General features: G+C 46.6%; 1 protein-coding gene across 3 annotated transcripts in view; it reads left to right on the top strand.

The window, feature by feature from the left end:
- The first annotated feature begins 9,234 nt into the window (after nucleotides 1-9,234).
- Nucleotides 9,235-13,564, top strand: part of SETBP1 (SET binding protein 1) — a 467,429-nt gene continuing 463,099 nt past the window's right edge. For all 3 annotated transcript variants that reach the window (XM_060173802.1, XM_060173804.1, XM_060173803.1), the window contains exon 1: nucleotides 9,235-9,909. The gene's annotated coding sequence lies outside the window, so the exon portion shown is untranslated. The remainder of the gene's footprint in view (nucleotides 9,910-13,564) is intronic.

Genomic DNA, 13,564 nt, shown 5'->3' on the forward strand with positions numbered 1-13,564 from the left:
CCTTGAGTGAAAGCTGTGTCCTAATACACAATAACTTTTCTTAGCGAGGTCATTATCACATATGAGAGAGTTTCACATGACAGAAAGAAAGAGCAGGAGACATGGCAGAGAACTATTGTGGTACATATGTCTTTGGAGATTGAGCCAGGAAGCCAGGACATGCAAGTTCAATGCTGAATCAGTTGAGCTATTCCCCCCAGCCATTCCAAGAGAACCTTTCATAACTTAACTTCCTTGCCCCTCAATTCTCCTGTGGGGGACTTCCTCACACTGTGCACAATATGGACAAATTGATGTCCACATAAAACTTCCACCCCATTCCAGACATCAAAACATTTTTTATTTAACAACATTAAATCACTAATAAAATTAAAATTAAAAAAGAATCAAAACCTTTATCCATGAACTCTGTAATAATCGATCAGTGGCTAAATTAAAGTGCTAATTTTAAATTGTGAAAAAATTGATTTTTCACAAAAGAACTAAGAACTAAGTAGTGTCTTTGTTCTCCTTTTGAACATATTTAGGGTGATGCTTAGAACTGGTCATGGTGCAAGTAGTTGCAAGTAGTACTGCCGTCCTCTAACCTGCCCCAATGCTATTAAGTAGTTGGTTTTCTTGTCTGGAGAGTCACTTCTTGTACTGATTGCTTTATAGAACTTACTGTCAGAGACCAGACTTTTCCAGGAGAACTTCAGACCCAGAGGTACTTTCTCTACTTTCACTGCTCTTTTTTGCAGTGTGCAGAGGAACCCCCTTTTTATTTTATTAGTGATTTAATAATGATCAACAAGATTGTGGAATAAGAAGGGTACAATTCCCACCACCAGAGTTCTCTATCCTGTCCCCTTCAATGGAAGCTTCCCTATTCTTTATCCCTCGGGGATTATGAACCAAATATTTTTATGGGGTATGACTCTTTCTTAAAAAATTAAATTATGTATTTATTATTGGATAGTGATAGAGAGAAATTGAGAGGGGGCAGGAGGAATTAGAGAGGGAAAGGGACAGAGAGATACCCACAATCCTGCTTCACCACTCATGAAGCTTTCCCTCTGCATGTGGAGACCAAGGGCTCAAACCTGCGTCCTTGCTCACTATAATGTGAGGGCTTAACCAGGTGCACCACCACCTGGCCCCTGCACAATATAGATAGACTCTATTACAACCACCATTACTAATGACCTGCCTTGCCTGGTCTCCCTCTGCCAGTTCTAGGTGCCTGATGTACTCTGACAGCCTCTTCTCTCTCCAAGGTCATGAGCCAAGTACTAAAAGGCTACATGCAGGGGGTTGATGCCTTGGCTATACTGCCAGTGTGCTCTGCCCACCTAAGGGCACACATGAGGCTTTATCTTTTGTCTTTTTTTTTATTTTTTTTATTTTTATTTTTTTTATTTTTTTATTTTAATATTTATTTTATTTATTTATTCCCTTTTGTTGCCCTTGTTGTTTTATTGTTGTAGTTATTATTGTTGTTGTCGTTGTTGGATAGGACAGAGAGAAATGGAGAGAGGAGGGGAAGACAGAGAGGGGGAGAGAAAGATAGACACCTGCAGACCTGCTTCACCGCCTGTGAAGCAACTCCCCTGCAGGTGGGGAGCCGGGGTTCGAACCGGGATCCTTATGCCGGTCCTTGTGCTTTGCGCCACCTGCACTTAACCTGCTGCGCTACAGCCCGGCTCCATCTTTTGTCTTTTATTGTACTTGAGACTCAACAAGGATAAAGATATCACTCGGAGGAGCCTGCACTGTTAAATGGCTAATCCAAACCTTTGAGGTGGTTTCCTTTTCAAGTCTGCCAAACCTGAGCAGATACAACATTCAGCTCTAATCCTTTTCACACCGGTCCTGGCACAGCTATTAAGTATATGAATCTTTAGATAAGCAATATAACTGCCTCCAACCAGTTTTATGTTAAAAAAAAAAGATTAGGGAGTCAGTCGGGTGGTAGCACAGTGGGTTAAGCTCATGTGACATGAAGCTCAAAGACCAGCGTCAGGATCCTGGTTTGAGCCCCTGGCTCCCCACCTGCAGAGGAGTCGCTTCACAGGCGGTGAAGCAGGTCAGCAGGTGTCTATCTTTCTCTTTCTTTCTCTGTCTTCCCCTCCTCTCTCCATTTCTCTCTGTCCTAACAATGATGACAACAATCATAGTAACTACAATAATAAAACAAGGGCAACAAAACGGAAAATAAATAAAAATTTAAAAAAGATTATTCACCACTTTCCTTGGGAAGATAGCCTTATTTATACTATAATAGTATTTAAATATGCCAATGTTATTTATTTATTTATTCCCTTGTGTTGCCCTTGTTGTATTGTAGTTGTTGTTATTGATGTCATCATTGTTGGATAGGACAGAGAGAAATGGAGAGAGAAGGGGAAGACAGAGAGGGGGAGAGAAAGATAGACACCTGCAGACCTGCTTCACCGCCTCTGAAGCGACCCCCCTGCAGGTGGAGATACAGGGGCTTGAACTGGGATCCTTATGCCGGTCCTTGTGCTTTGTGCCACCTGTGCTTAACATGCTGAGCTACCGCTAGACTCCCATGCCAATGTTTTATAATGAAAGTTAAACAAAATAAATTTAATTTATTTGCTCATTGACTTTCTCCTTTGTTCTTTCAAACTAGTTGATATAATTGTGTTATGTACCACATGCCTGGAGAGTAATAATCTCCAAAGAATGACTGTAGTGCACCCAGTTAAGCACACATAGAATTAAACACAAGGGATCAAACAGGGATTGGGGTGCAAGTGGATCCCCACCTGCAAGGAGAACACTTCAGGAGCAGTGAAGCAGGTCTGTAGGTCTTTCTCTCTCCCTATCACCCCCTCCTCTCAGTTTATCTCTGTCCTGTCCAATACAATGGCCACAAGGAGCAGTGGATTCTCGAAGTGCTGGCCAACCCTGGAGGGGAAAAACAAATGATGTGTCCTTAGAAACAGAGATTTGAGTGACCTGGAGAAGGTCATCATCACCATTTGTCTGTGTGACAACATCTTTGTCAGTCACTGTATCCAATGCTTTATATACTTTATCTCATTGATTATAGAGAAAGAGTTGACCTCACAAGCTGAAGAGTGACAGACATACAGACATGTATAATTGGATTGAATAAAGCTTTGGGGTCCAATGAACAATCTTTCTGTTAAACAGTTTCTTTTCATCTTAAGTAAGTAATATGTGATACAGGTTGGCAAAAGAAATATAATTGTGGGTGCCCATAATATTGTCTATATGGAAATTTACTCACTTACTTTACTATGTGAGGCTTCTAGAAGTCAATTCTCTTGACAAAATTAATGGAGCATATGGAAAAGCAAAAGTGCACGTTGTTGTAGATCATCTTGTCTAACCAAGTTCAGAATCATCTTCAATCAACTTTTTTGTAGACCTGAAACTAAAGATTCTGAGCTCCTCTCTGGATTGTGGAAGACTCCAGTGTTTGGATTTAGCTTGGTTTTCTCTTTTTCTTGGAACCCTATTTTTCCCTAAATCCTGTGGCTTTCAATATGAATGGATCGGTGGATGACTAGATATATATTTCCCATATATTTCACTGTAAGTATTTATATGACATTACAATAATTGATTTTATTTTACAAAAAATAACATCTAATTTCAGTGGTACTGTTTATATAACTTAATACTTTTGGTTTCTTCTTTTTTTATGTTATGAGAGTTATTGATAGGGCACTGTACCTGCATGAGAACTCCACCATTCCCAGTAACCATAATTTTTCTTTATAGAAGGGAGAGACATAGGGAGAAAAAGAGATACCTGAAGCCTTTTTATCATTGCTTATGAAGTTTTACCCCTAAAGTTTAGGATGGGGTCTTGAAACCAGGTCCTTGTGCATGATATCTCATCATTTGATCAGACATCTCTTCCTGGTCCTACTTTTGGTTTATTCTTAAGCTTCCAGAATATATGCCTTTGAATTTTTCTCTCTATTCTTACTATCAGTTTATTACAAGATAAAATTTGAGCAATTGCTGCATTTTAGCCTGTGACACATTCAACCTGAATTTCTTTCCTTTGTGCCACAATCCAGTGAAGTGGATAATTACAAAAGTGTAAACTAAATTATCTCCTCAAAGAAACTGTGTCTAAATAGCCATCTTTTGAAGGCTTCTGGTGTCTATTTGCTGAACTCTCTTTTTTTTTTTTTTTCTTCTTTTTCCTGGTCTGAATTGACCTGCTGAGGGTATAATCAAGGCCTAGCTGTGAAGTATAATAGAAAGGACTTGGAATTGTAGACCAATGTGTTCATTTCTAAACCTGGCATTGTCACCGGTGTGACAGGTTAGGAAGGTCAGTTTATTCTTCTGGTTCTCAGATTGTGTATTATTTTTTCCTCATCTTTGAAATGAATTGTTTGGGCCAAATGATCTCGAGTATACCTGCCAGTTCCATAATTCAAAGTTTCAGTGTTACTGTGATTGATTTTCATTGAAGACAAACACCAACAAGCTCATCCAACGAGTTCTAAAGTGGTGACATTAAGAAGCATCCAGGTGTCTCTGTACTGCTTTCTGGCAAAGTAGCAGTGTAGCAAAGCATCTGTTTGGAGCAGTGGATAAGAGTATGAGCCCTGGAGTCAGATAGCTAGACTTTAAATCGCAGTTTCACTCACTAATGGCTGTGCAACTTCAGTTTGTCTCAGTTCTATAGTCAGGGTGCCAAATCATTTGCAATTGGGCTAGAAACAAGTGACTTATTTGAAGATCCATCTAATAATGCCAGAATGCAAGACACTATTATTACTAGGTGCACTGGCATGAGCAGCCTACCTACCAAGTGACAAGGAGTGAATCAGTCTGAATTTAGTATTAACCCACTGGCTAAGAAGCAGGTCCACTGGGGGGCAGGCTGTGGTGCACTTGCTAGAGTGAACATATTATCTTGTGTAAGGTCCCAGGCTGAAGCACCTGGTCCCCATCTGCAGAGGTGGGGTGCTTCACAAGTGGTGAAGCAGTGCTGCAGGTGTCTTTATCTATCTAGCATCTCTCTCTTTCTATCTTCCCTTCTCTCTCATTTTCTCTCTGTCGAATTAAAAAGTAAATAAGAATGGAAGAGACAGAGGAAGGGAGGGAGGGAGAGAGAAAGAGGAGAGAGAGAGAGAGAGAGAGAGAGAGAGAGAGAGAGAGGCTTCTTTATCAAATGAGGAACATGATATTGGGTCACCTGCTTGGCTTTTCTTAGGATGGGGCAAATTCAAGTCAAGTATCAACATCCATATTTTTGTACAAAATGGAACAGACAGAGAAGCACAGGAAAATCATTGTGACCTTGTTAGGGGAGAGTGGAACCGCTTGGCAACTTGCCAGCTCCCAAGAGACTTGACCACATTTCCTCTCTCCATCTTCCACGAGGTTTCCCAGGCATCCTCTCTTGTAATTGAAACAATTCTTTCCCCAGGCTCCTTTCTGTGCTGGTCCCTGCCTCCTATCCCACAGGTAGACTCCTGGGGAGGAGGGACAGTGCTTGTAGCTCTCTTGCCACTCCCCTGGGTTCTCCCTTTGGCTCCTGTGTATCTGTGACTTAGGAAATGGGAGCTATCCAAATGGAGCTAAAGATCCAGGGCATCCTGAAATCTCTAGTGACATAAATACTTACATAAATAATCTGCCAGGGAACCAAAAATGTAAATCCTGGAGAATACTGCCCTCACTTTTTTTCCCTTTCAAGTAGTGCAACCACTCTCTTGGAGGGTCCTCAGGAGGAGCCAGGTGCCAAGAAAGTTTCCCTTAGTGAATTTCTTGCAGCTAGGAAGGCAAAAGTTCTGAACCCTACCATTCACTCACTGTCACACCTGGAATTCCCATACTGGGACAGTCATGTTTTTTTGCTCCTTGTTGCATAGCAACCACTGGAGCATCAGGGGAAGTCAAGTGGGGCTGGGCTGGGAGTAATCAAGAGGGGAAGGAACTAGCTTACTTCCAAGAGAAAGAGAAAGAAATGATGCAACTTCAGAGGTGGGAGAATCAGTGAGGGTACCTGGTGGTGGTGCACCTGGCTAAGCACACACATTACAGTGGACCTGGGTTAAAGCCCCCAACTGCAGGGGGAAAGCATCACAAGTGGTGAAGCAGGACTGCAGGTGTTTTTCTGTCTCTCTCCCTCTCTACCTCCTCCTTCCCTCTTGATATCTGGATGTCTCTATCCAATAGAAGTAGCAATGGGTAGAAGTGTGACTTAGAAAGGAAGAGAAGGTGTCACCATAGGAAAAACTGGACAGATGTAGGTGAATATTGACAGATAGCTACAGAAATAATAGCCAAGCCTTATCTGTGACCTTGAGAGAACTATTGCAGTTTCCAGTGAAGGGAATAATTTGATGGTGGGAACAGTGTGAATTATAGCCATGTTATAATTTTGAAAATAAGTATTAAATCACTAATAAAAAAAAAACAGAGCAAGAATGTCACCCAAACTTTTCAGGAATACTTCTCATGACAGAAAGCTTGCTACTATGTCAGATGAGCTATTCTTTGTTTGGGTCCCATCACAATGTTTTCCATTAAAACAGACTGAGCTCTGCCTATTCTGTTACCTGGGCTGACTGGGGGCCTGTTATGATTCCCAGAGCAGAATTAAGCCAACTATCAATAGCTCCTATTTTCCCTGAATACCTCTCTCTCTCTCTCTCTCTCTCTCTCTCTCTCTCTCTCTCTCTCTCTCACACACACACACACACACACACACACACACCACACACTTCATGGCAACTTTCACACACTACTCTTACTATTCCCACTGTGCTCCCACTTGCAGGGACTCTCTTGTGTTCTAAGATCAAAGATGGAGAGAATTTTATTTTATTTTGCTTCTAGAGCTACTGCTGGGGCTTGGTGCTGACACTATGAATTCACTGCTCCTGGCAGCCACTTTCCCCCCTCTATTTTGTTGGATAGGACAGAGAGAAATTGAGAGAGGAGGGGGAGATAGAGAGGGAGAGAGAAAGAGAGACACCTGCAGACCTGCTTCATCACTTGTGAATCATCCCCCCTCCACAGGTGGGGACTGGGGGCTCGAACCTGGTCCTTACACAAATCATTGTGCATAGGACTATCTGTGCTTAGCAGGGTATACTATCTCTGTCCCCCCAATATTAACATTTTATGTTTTACATATTTAAAATTGGTAATGTATACAAAATACTTGCAGTGCATGCTATATGTAATAAGACCCAAATGCATAAGACTGATAATGTAGAACCCTATTGTACATGTACCTATAGACATTATGGAGAGAGGACCCATTTGCCACCTCTCATTTTCATGACTGAGAGACGGGCTACATATAAGGAAGGCACACTGAGTGAAAAGTTAAGGGACACAGAGAATTGTCGACTTTGAGTTAATGTGGTGGCACAGAGGACCTGTTTTTTTCATCTTTAAGATGATGGTGTTTGACACAGTTCCCAGGTGTACTGTGATTCTGTAGACAGCTTTATCCTCTCTCATGGTGGGTTGTTAAAAAGGCATGTGCTTCTTTGAAGAAACACAACAGAAAGAGCGTAAGTTATAGAAATGCTGACTTTACAGAGGAGAAAGGGCTTGGGCAACAAATATTAGTTCTGGCATACTGGATACTTGCAAGTCATAGGCTCAGAGGAAGCCCCATTATTTCTGGGGTCCCACTTGCTCCATATGAAGAGTGTAGAGAGGGACTTAAATGCTGCTTATCCTCTCTAGACTTTCAAAGAGAATGTTAACACATAAGGCGGGCACACAAATTGTCGAAGGTCATCTGATGAAAGAGAATGATTGTTTTGAAATATTTTGAATCTTGATTTCTTCTTCTATCATCAGTTCCTATGTCCTGTTGATTTTGATTTTCTGTTCAAATTAAAAGAGGCCTTCCCAGTCTTCACATCACTTTAACATAAAGGGTAGCAGAAGACCTACTAAGGTGTGCTCTAATCAACACCTTGTAATGAACAGAAGAGGGAGAGTCTGTGTTTGTTTACATTCCATTTGGGATGGAAACATATAGTAAGAATGGGGGAATGTGTTCCGAATCAGACTGTACTACATCCAGGGACATGGATGGGTGGGCATTGGGCGAGGGATTCTTTGGCTTGGTCCCTCTTGCCCCACTTCACTGGAGCATTCTTATGAAAAGAGTAATTAAAGCATAGAAGTTACAAACAAAATTCAAGCCAGTTGCCAGCCAAGCCAGGTGGTCAAAGTGTGATGATGTTGGTTGGGCACACATTCCCTCTTTCCTTACTCGGAATTATTACCAAATATTATTCCTTCCTCACTCAAAATGACTCAAAACTCACACAACCGATAGCAAAAGGCAGGGATCCCTTTCCAAACTGGAGTTCTGAGTAAATTCCACTCGGAAGTCTTGGGAACCTCTGGAATTGGTGGTAGTCCTACATCCTGTAATAAAGCACTATTGCCAAGGAACTCTGTTGCTGGAGGATACAATGGAGTTGCCCCAAGAGGTCTCATTTCTGCAGTCCACACTACACACACACACACACACACACACACACACACACACACACACACACACATATTGCCCCCTCCTAAAGTGAAATGTCATTAGCAGGTTGGAAAAAAATAATAATAAAAAGAATGCAGCGAGTTTGGAAAGGCTTGAGATGAGGCTTGGGCTCTGCTCGGCGACAGTGCTCCTGTTGTGTCGGACAGCGGCGGTGTTGAGCCCGGGAAGAGGCGCCCAGTCTGGGCGCGCTGGAGCCACCGGGCCGCGAGGGACGCAGGGGCGCGCGGGAGTGGGGAGGGGAACCGGGAAGGGGGGGGGTCCCCAGCGGCCTTCACCAACTGTTTGCCTTCTCCCTCCTGGGCCAGAAATCACCCCCTCCTGCTGTTGATCGGATCGAAAGCCCCTGGAATCCCCTCAGAGAGGGCGGAGGGCGGCGCGGCGCGGCGCGGAGGGGGCTCTCCGGTTCCCCAGGGCGCCTCCCCTGGCTGCGCCTCCCCGGGTTCCAGCGGACGCAGCGGGGCTCCAGTCCCGAGCCGTCCTTCGAGGCAGGGAGCGGGGTGGCGGGTCCCGCTTCACCGGCCCGGCGCCCCCCTCCATCGTCTCCCCTTAGCCGCGCGCGCCCGCCCGCCCGCCTCCCTTCCTGTGGCTGGGCCCCGGGCTCTGGGAGGGCGCGGGAGGCGGCGGGAGGCAGCGCTCGGTCGGCCCCAGTGGAGCGCTCGCCGGGGGCGCGGGCGGCGGGCGGCGGGCGGCGGGCGGTGGGGGCGCGGCGGGGGCGCGGGCGGGCGCGGCCATGGAGCGGCGGCGGCGGCGGCGGCGGCTCTAGCGAGCGCGGTCGGGCGGGCGGGCAGGGCCCCCGGGCGCCGCGGCCCCAACTGCACAGCTCAGCAAAAGCGCCCCGGCCCTGCGCGCCGCCCTAGCCGGCCACCTCCTGCAAAGCTGCGAGCCAGCTTTGGAAGAAAGGGGAGAGATTGCATGGGCCGGAGACACGGCAGTCGGCAATAGACACACACACAAACAGAGAAGGCGGGGGGAGGGAGAGAAAGAGAGAGAGAGAGAGAGCGAGAGAGAGCGAGAGAGACGTAGGTATTTTTTTTTATTTTTTTTTGGCTGCCGCTACCCCGAGCCGGGCTCGCCGCGCTTGTGCGCGCGTGTGGATGTGGCTGTGATCGCTCCAGGACTCCCGGGCTCCGGAGACGCCATTTTCCCCCGTGATAAGCTCGCTCCGCACACCGCGCTTAGAGGCGGCCGCGCCGGGCGGGAAGCGCGGGGCCGGTCCGGGGCGCCCTCCGCTCGCCGCCGCCCCCCGCGGCCCCCGCGCCCCCGAGCGAGCCCGCCGCCGCCTGACAGATGCTCGTCGCCATGGAGTTGCCGCGCCTGAACCTCCGGGGGCTCCGGCCAGCGTGCCCAGCCGGGGTCTGAGCCGAGTGACCGGGACGCGGGTGAGCACGCGCAGGGACCGAGGGCTCCGGGTGTGAGGGGACCGGGGACCGAGAGCTCCGGGGGTGCGGATCTCCCGGGCTTAGTGACAAGGGGGCTCCGGGGCCTCCAGTGCGGGGCCGCGCTCGCCTCGGGCTGGGGGCGGTGGCTGCGCCCTGAATGCAAAAGTTAATGTGGCCGCGCTGGGGCTGCGACTTTGCACCCGGCGGGAACCTGAGGAGCTGGGGGACCGGCCGAGGGGGCGGGATGCGGGTGCCTGCCGGCCGGGCGGCCAAAGCTGCTGCCTCAGTTGTGGTCACCGGTGGTGGGGTGATGGTGGGAGCTTAGCGCTGCAGAGCTGGGAGCTCACTGAGTTTCCTTAGCTCTGACCTCCCCCCCCCCCACACACACACACTTCAGGCTTTTGCATCCTCCCCCCCCCCCCCTGGTCCGGCCGCTTGCAGCCAGGCTGCAGGGCTGGGGGTGGGGGGGGTTGGCAATGGAGTGGACTCCAGAGGAGTGGGGGGAGGGAAAGGGGTAGGAAGGCGACAGGGTTTTTTTCTTTTCTTCTTTCTTTTCTTTCTTTCTTCCTCTCTCTCTCTCTTTCTCTCTCCCCTCTTTCTTCTTTCTTTCTTTATAACTTGCAGGTTAAGTGGAGCTAGAGAGCTCCAGTATAACCGCCTTTGATTTTTAATTTTAATTTAATTTTTTTTTTTTTTTTTTTTGGTTCTGGAGGTGGTGGTGGTGGGAAATGTATCCGAATCTAACGTATCGTTCATTGAGAGAAGAACAGGGGAGAAGTGGTCCAGCCAGAGAAGGTTGGTGTGTGCGGGCTCTCTGTGTGGGTCTTTCTCTTCAAAATCTTCATCAATGGATCTGAGGAGTCTCATTCTCCTGCTCTCTGGCTGCCTTGGGTACTCTGAAAAGACAGGAATTCCCTGAAAAGCAGACGAATGCTCCCCTCTCCTCCTCCTTCTCCGCTTCTTCTTCTTCTTTCTTTCTTCTTTTTCTTTTTCTTCTTTTTCTGAAAGCACGCATTGTGTGTGTGTTTCTTAGAGGAGCCCTGGGCTTGGGAATTTTACGACAGGCTTCCCGTTCGGTGGTTTCCAGTGGGAAATCACTCCGGAAAGGGAGCCCTTTAGCATCGATTTATTGTTTTGTCTTTCAAACCATTATCTCTATGACTAAAATACTGTCTGAGAAGTTCCACCAGAGACCAAGTCGGGTAAACTGGATTGAACATTATCTTTAGCAAGATGGTGATAGCGGTGGTGCTGTTTTGGGTGTCTGAGATGGAAGCATTGTTGAGCAATAGCGATTTCTGATCGGTAGAGCATGCTGGTTCTAAAAAAATAAGTAACAGCCGAAATGCAACGTTGTCTTCCAGTACCCCCTCCCCTCTGCGCAGGCAGGCGCCCCTCCTCCCCCTGACCTACAGGGTTTACAACAATTCTGAAATCTGATCCAACTGGAAATATTTCCTTTGGAAGTCGGAAAGTTGTGCAATTGGCAGTAGGAGACGAGGCTGGAGGTGTTGGGCTGTGGGGAGGGGGTTCTTATTCTGCGGTGCTGCTGCGTTTATTCTTTATGTCTGTCGGTGTGGGTTCTACAAGGTCTTTTGAGGGAAGGATTTCCGATTTCTTTCCGCTTCAAATAAACTGTCCCGATAATCTCATGGTTGACATCTAATGCTAAAAGGGCAATTTGTGTTTCTCTATCCCTGTAGAAACTCTTCTCCCAGAGGGCACTGTAGTCTGGAATTCTACAACAGTTACTTTGCTTTCCAGATCCCCTCCATCACTACTAGCTACACCTGTGTAGAACTTTGCTAGCAGTCCCTGATTCTTAACAAAGTACCCATTTCATCTTTCCTTTATATTATAATTAGTTCCTTCATTTTCATTCCTTTACTCTTTATTTTTTAAAAAAATATTTTATTTTTTTACTAATGAGAAAGGAAGAGAAAGAGAGGCATCACTGTGGTACATGTGCTGCTGGGGATTGAACTCATGCTTGAGAGTTCAGTGCTTTATCCACTGTGTCATCTCCCAGACCACTTCATTCCTTTACTCTTCTTTCTGTTTTTCTTCCTATCTTTTGGTTCAAAAAAATTAAGACATTTTTCTAAGTATCGCATATCAAATGATCTGGTACTCTTGCTTTACTTTAATTCACATGGGTGTACCCCACGTGCTCCAGCCAAACTCTTTTGCACCTGCAAAACTTTATATGCCTCTTTGTGTGTGTGTGTGTGTGTGGGGGGGGGTTCTTAGGTGTAGGATAGTGTTCTGTGCCCAATACATTTGCAACACTGGCCCCAAACCTGGCCCATCTGGGAGAGTTTCATTTGCATGCCTTCCTTTAGAGGGTGTCTGGCTGGGCCAGGGAGGCGGGGCCAATAGGCCCAGGGGCTCCTGAGGGAGGAGAAACTTGGAAGTACTTTTAGGATGTGCCCAGCCTACTGTCCCAGGTCCCTTCCTTCCTCTCTCCTCTGCTTGCTGAGGCTGACACCATCCTCCTGGGCCAGGGAGGTGTGATTGCTTTGATGCCGAGAGTGAAGCCATAAGTTTCACACTGACTTTGAAGAGACTGTGTTTTCAGTAGTACATCCTTGCATTGCTGCTTCTCCTAAAAGGGTGTCAGGATAGACTGTTTGGGGGCACAGCAGAAGAGCATGGTTGCATGTGATTAGCTGCAAACTTCAGGGACGACTTATTATAGCTCGAGAGTGTGTGTTCATTGAGGGGTAGGGGGATCAAGTACTCTGAAAGTACTGCTTGGCACAAAATGAACCTCTCTCATTAATGATAATGATGATGATGGTGATAATAATAATAATAATGTCTTAGTCTAGGGAAGTTGAATTGGTGTTAGAACCTGGCTGTGGGAGCTGCAAGCTACTCTGGTAACCTGAGCTGGGCTGGGGGAGGAGGTGGTGAGTGAATACAGTTAGGAGCAGAGGAGGGAAACTGACTTGCCTCTTAACAGGGAAAATAGATGTGTCACTGGCATAAACAAACTGGAGGTGGGGGAGGAGGTGGCTTATAGTGAGCTGAAGGGGGAGTGGCTGAGAGAGGCAGCCTGTGGGTTAGGATGGGGGCCATTCTAGTTTGGGAGACCAGCTCAACTGCCTTATATGTGCATGGCCAGGCTGGGTAAGAGGAGGTCTGTAATCTGAGCTTGTGTGTGTTGCCCTCAGAATGTTACATAGGATGGCCCTGCTGGCAGAACTGGTTCTGGACATTATATAAGGGATGCCCACTGGCCTGAACCAATAACTCCTGGGTGCCCAGAGAGCTTCTGGTTACTTATTTGCATTGTTCTTGGTCAGCTACTTTGTAGACAGCCTGACCTAAATAAGCCTTTAGGGTAAAGCAGATAAAACAGTGTTTGGAATTTCTGCAGAATGTAGTTAAGAATGGTTGGTGACACCGAGGCAGGAGATAGGAGATGTCTGAAGAAGAAATACATAGGTAGGCACTTCCCCCTGGCTGCCTGATTCTGCTTCTGCTGTTCTCTTGATGTTCAATTCCATTAGGGGCTGAATCAATACTTCTCCAGCACAAAGTGTACATATAGAAAAGCAGATTCTTTAGGGGCCCCATCATGATCTTTGGTTTTGCCTCAGTTTCTGCTGTGGAGCTTCTATACAATATGCAGGAGGAAGATGAGAAGTGG

The sequence above is a fragment of the Erinaceus europaeus genome, chromosome 15, assembly GCF_950295315.1.
Source record: "Erinaceus europaeus chromosome 15, mEriEur2.1, whole genome shotgun sequence".
Taxonomy (NCBI): domain Eukaryota; kingdom Metazoa; phylum Chordata; class Mammalia; order Eulipotyphla; family Erinaceidae; genus Erinaceus; species Erinaceus europaeus.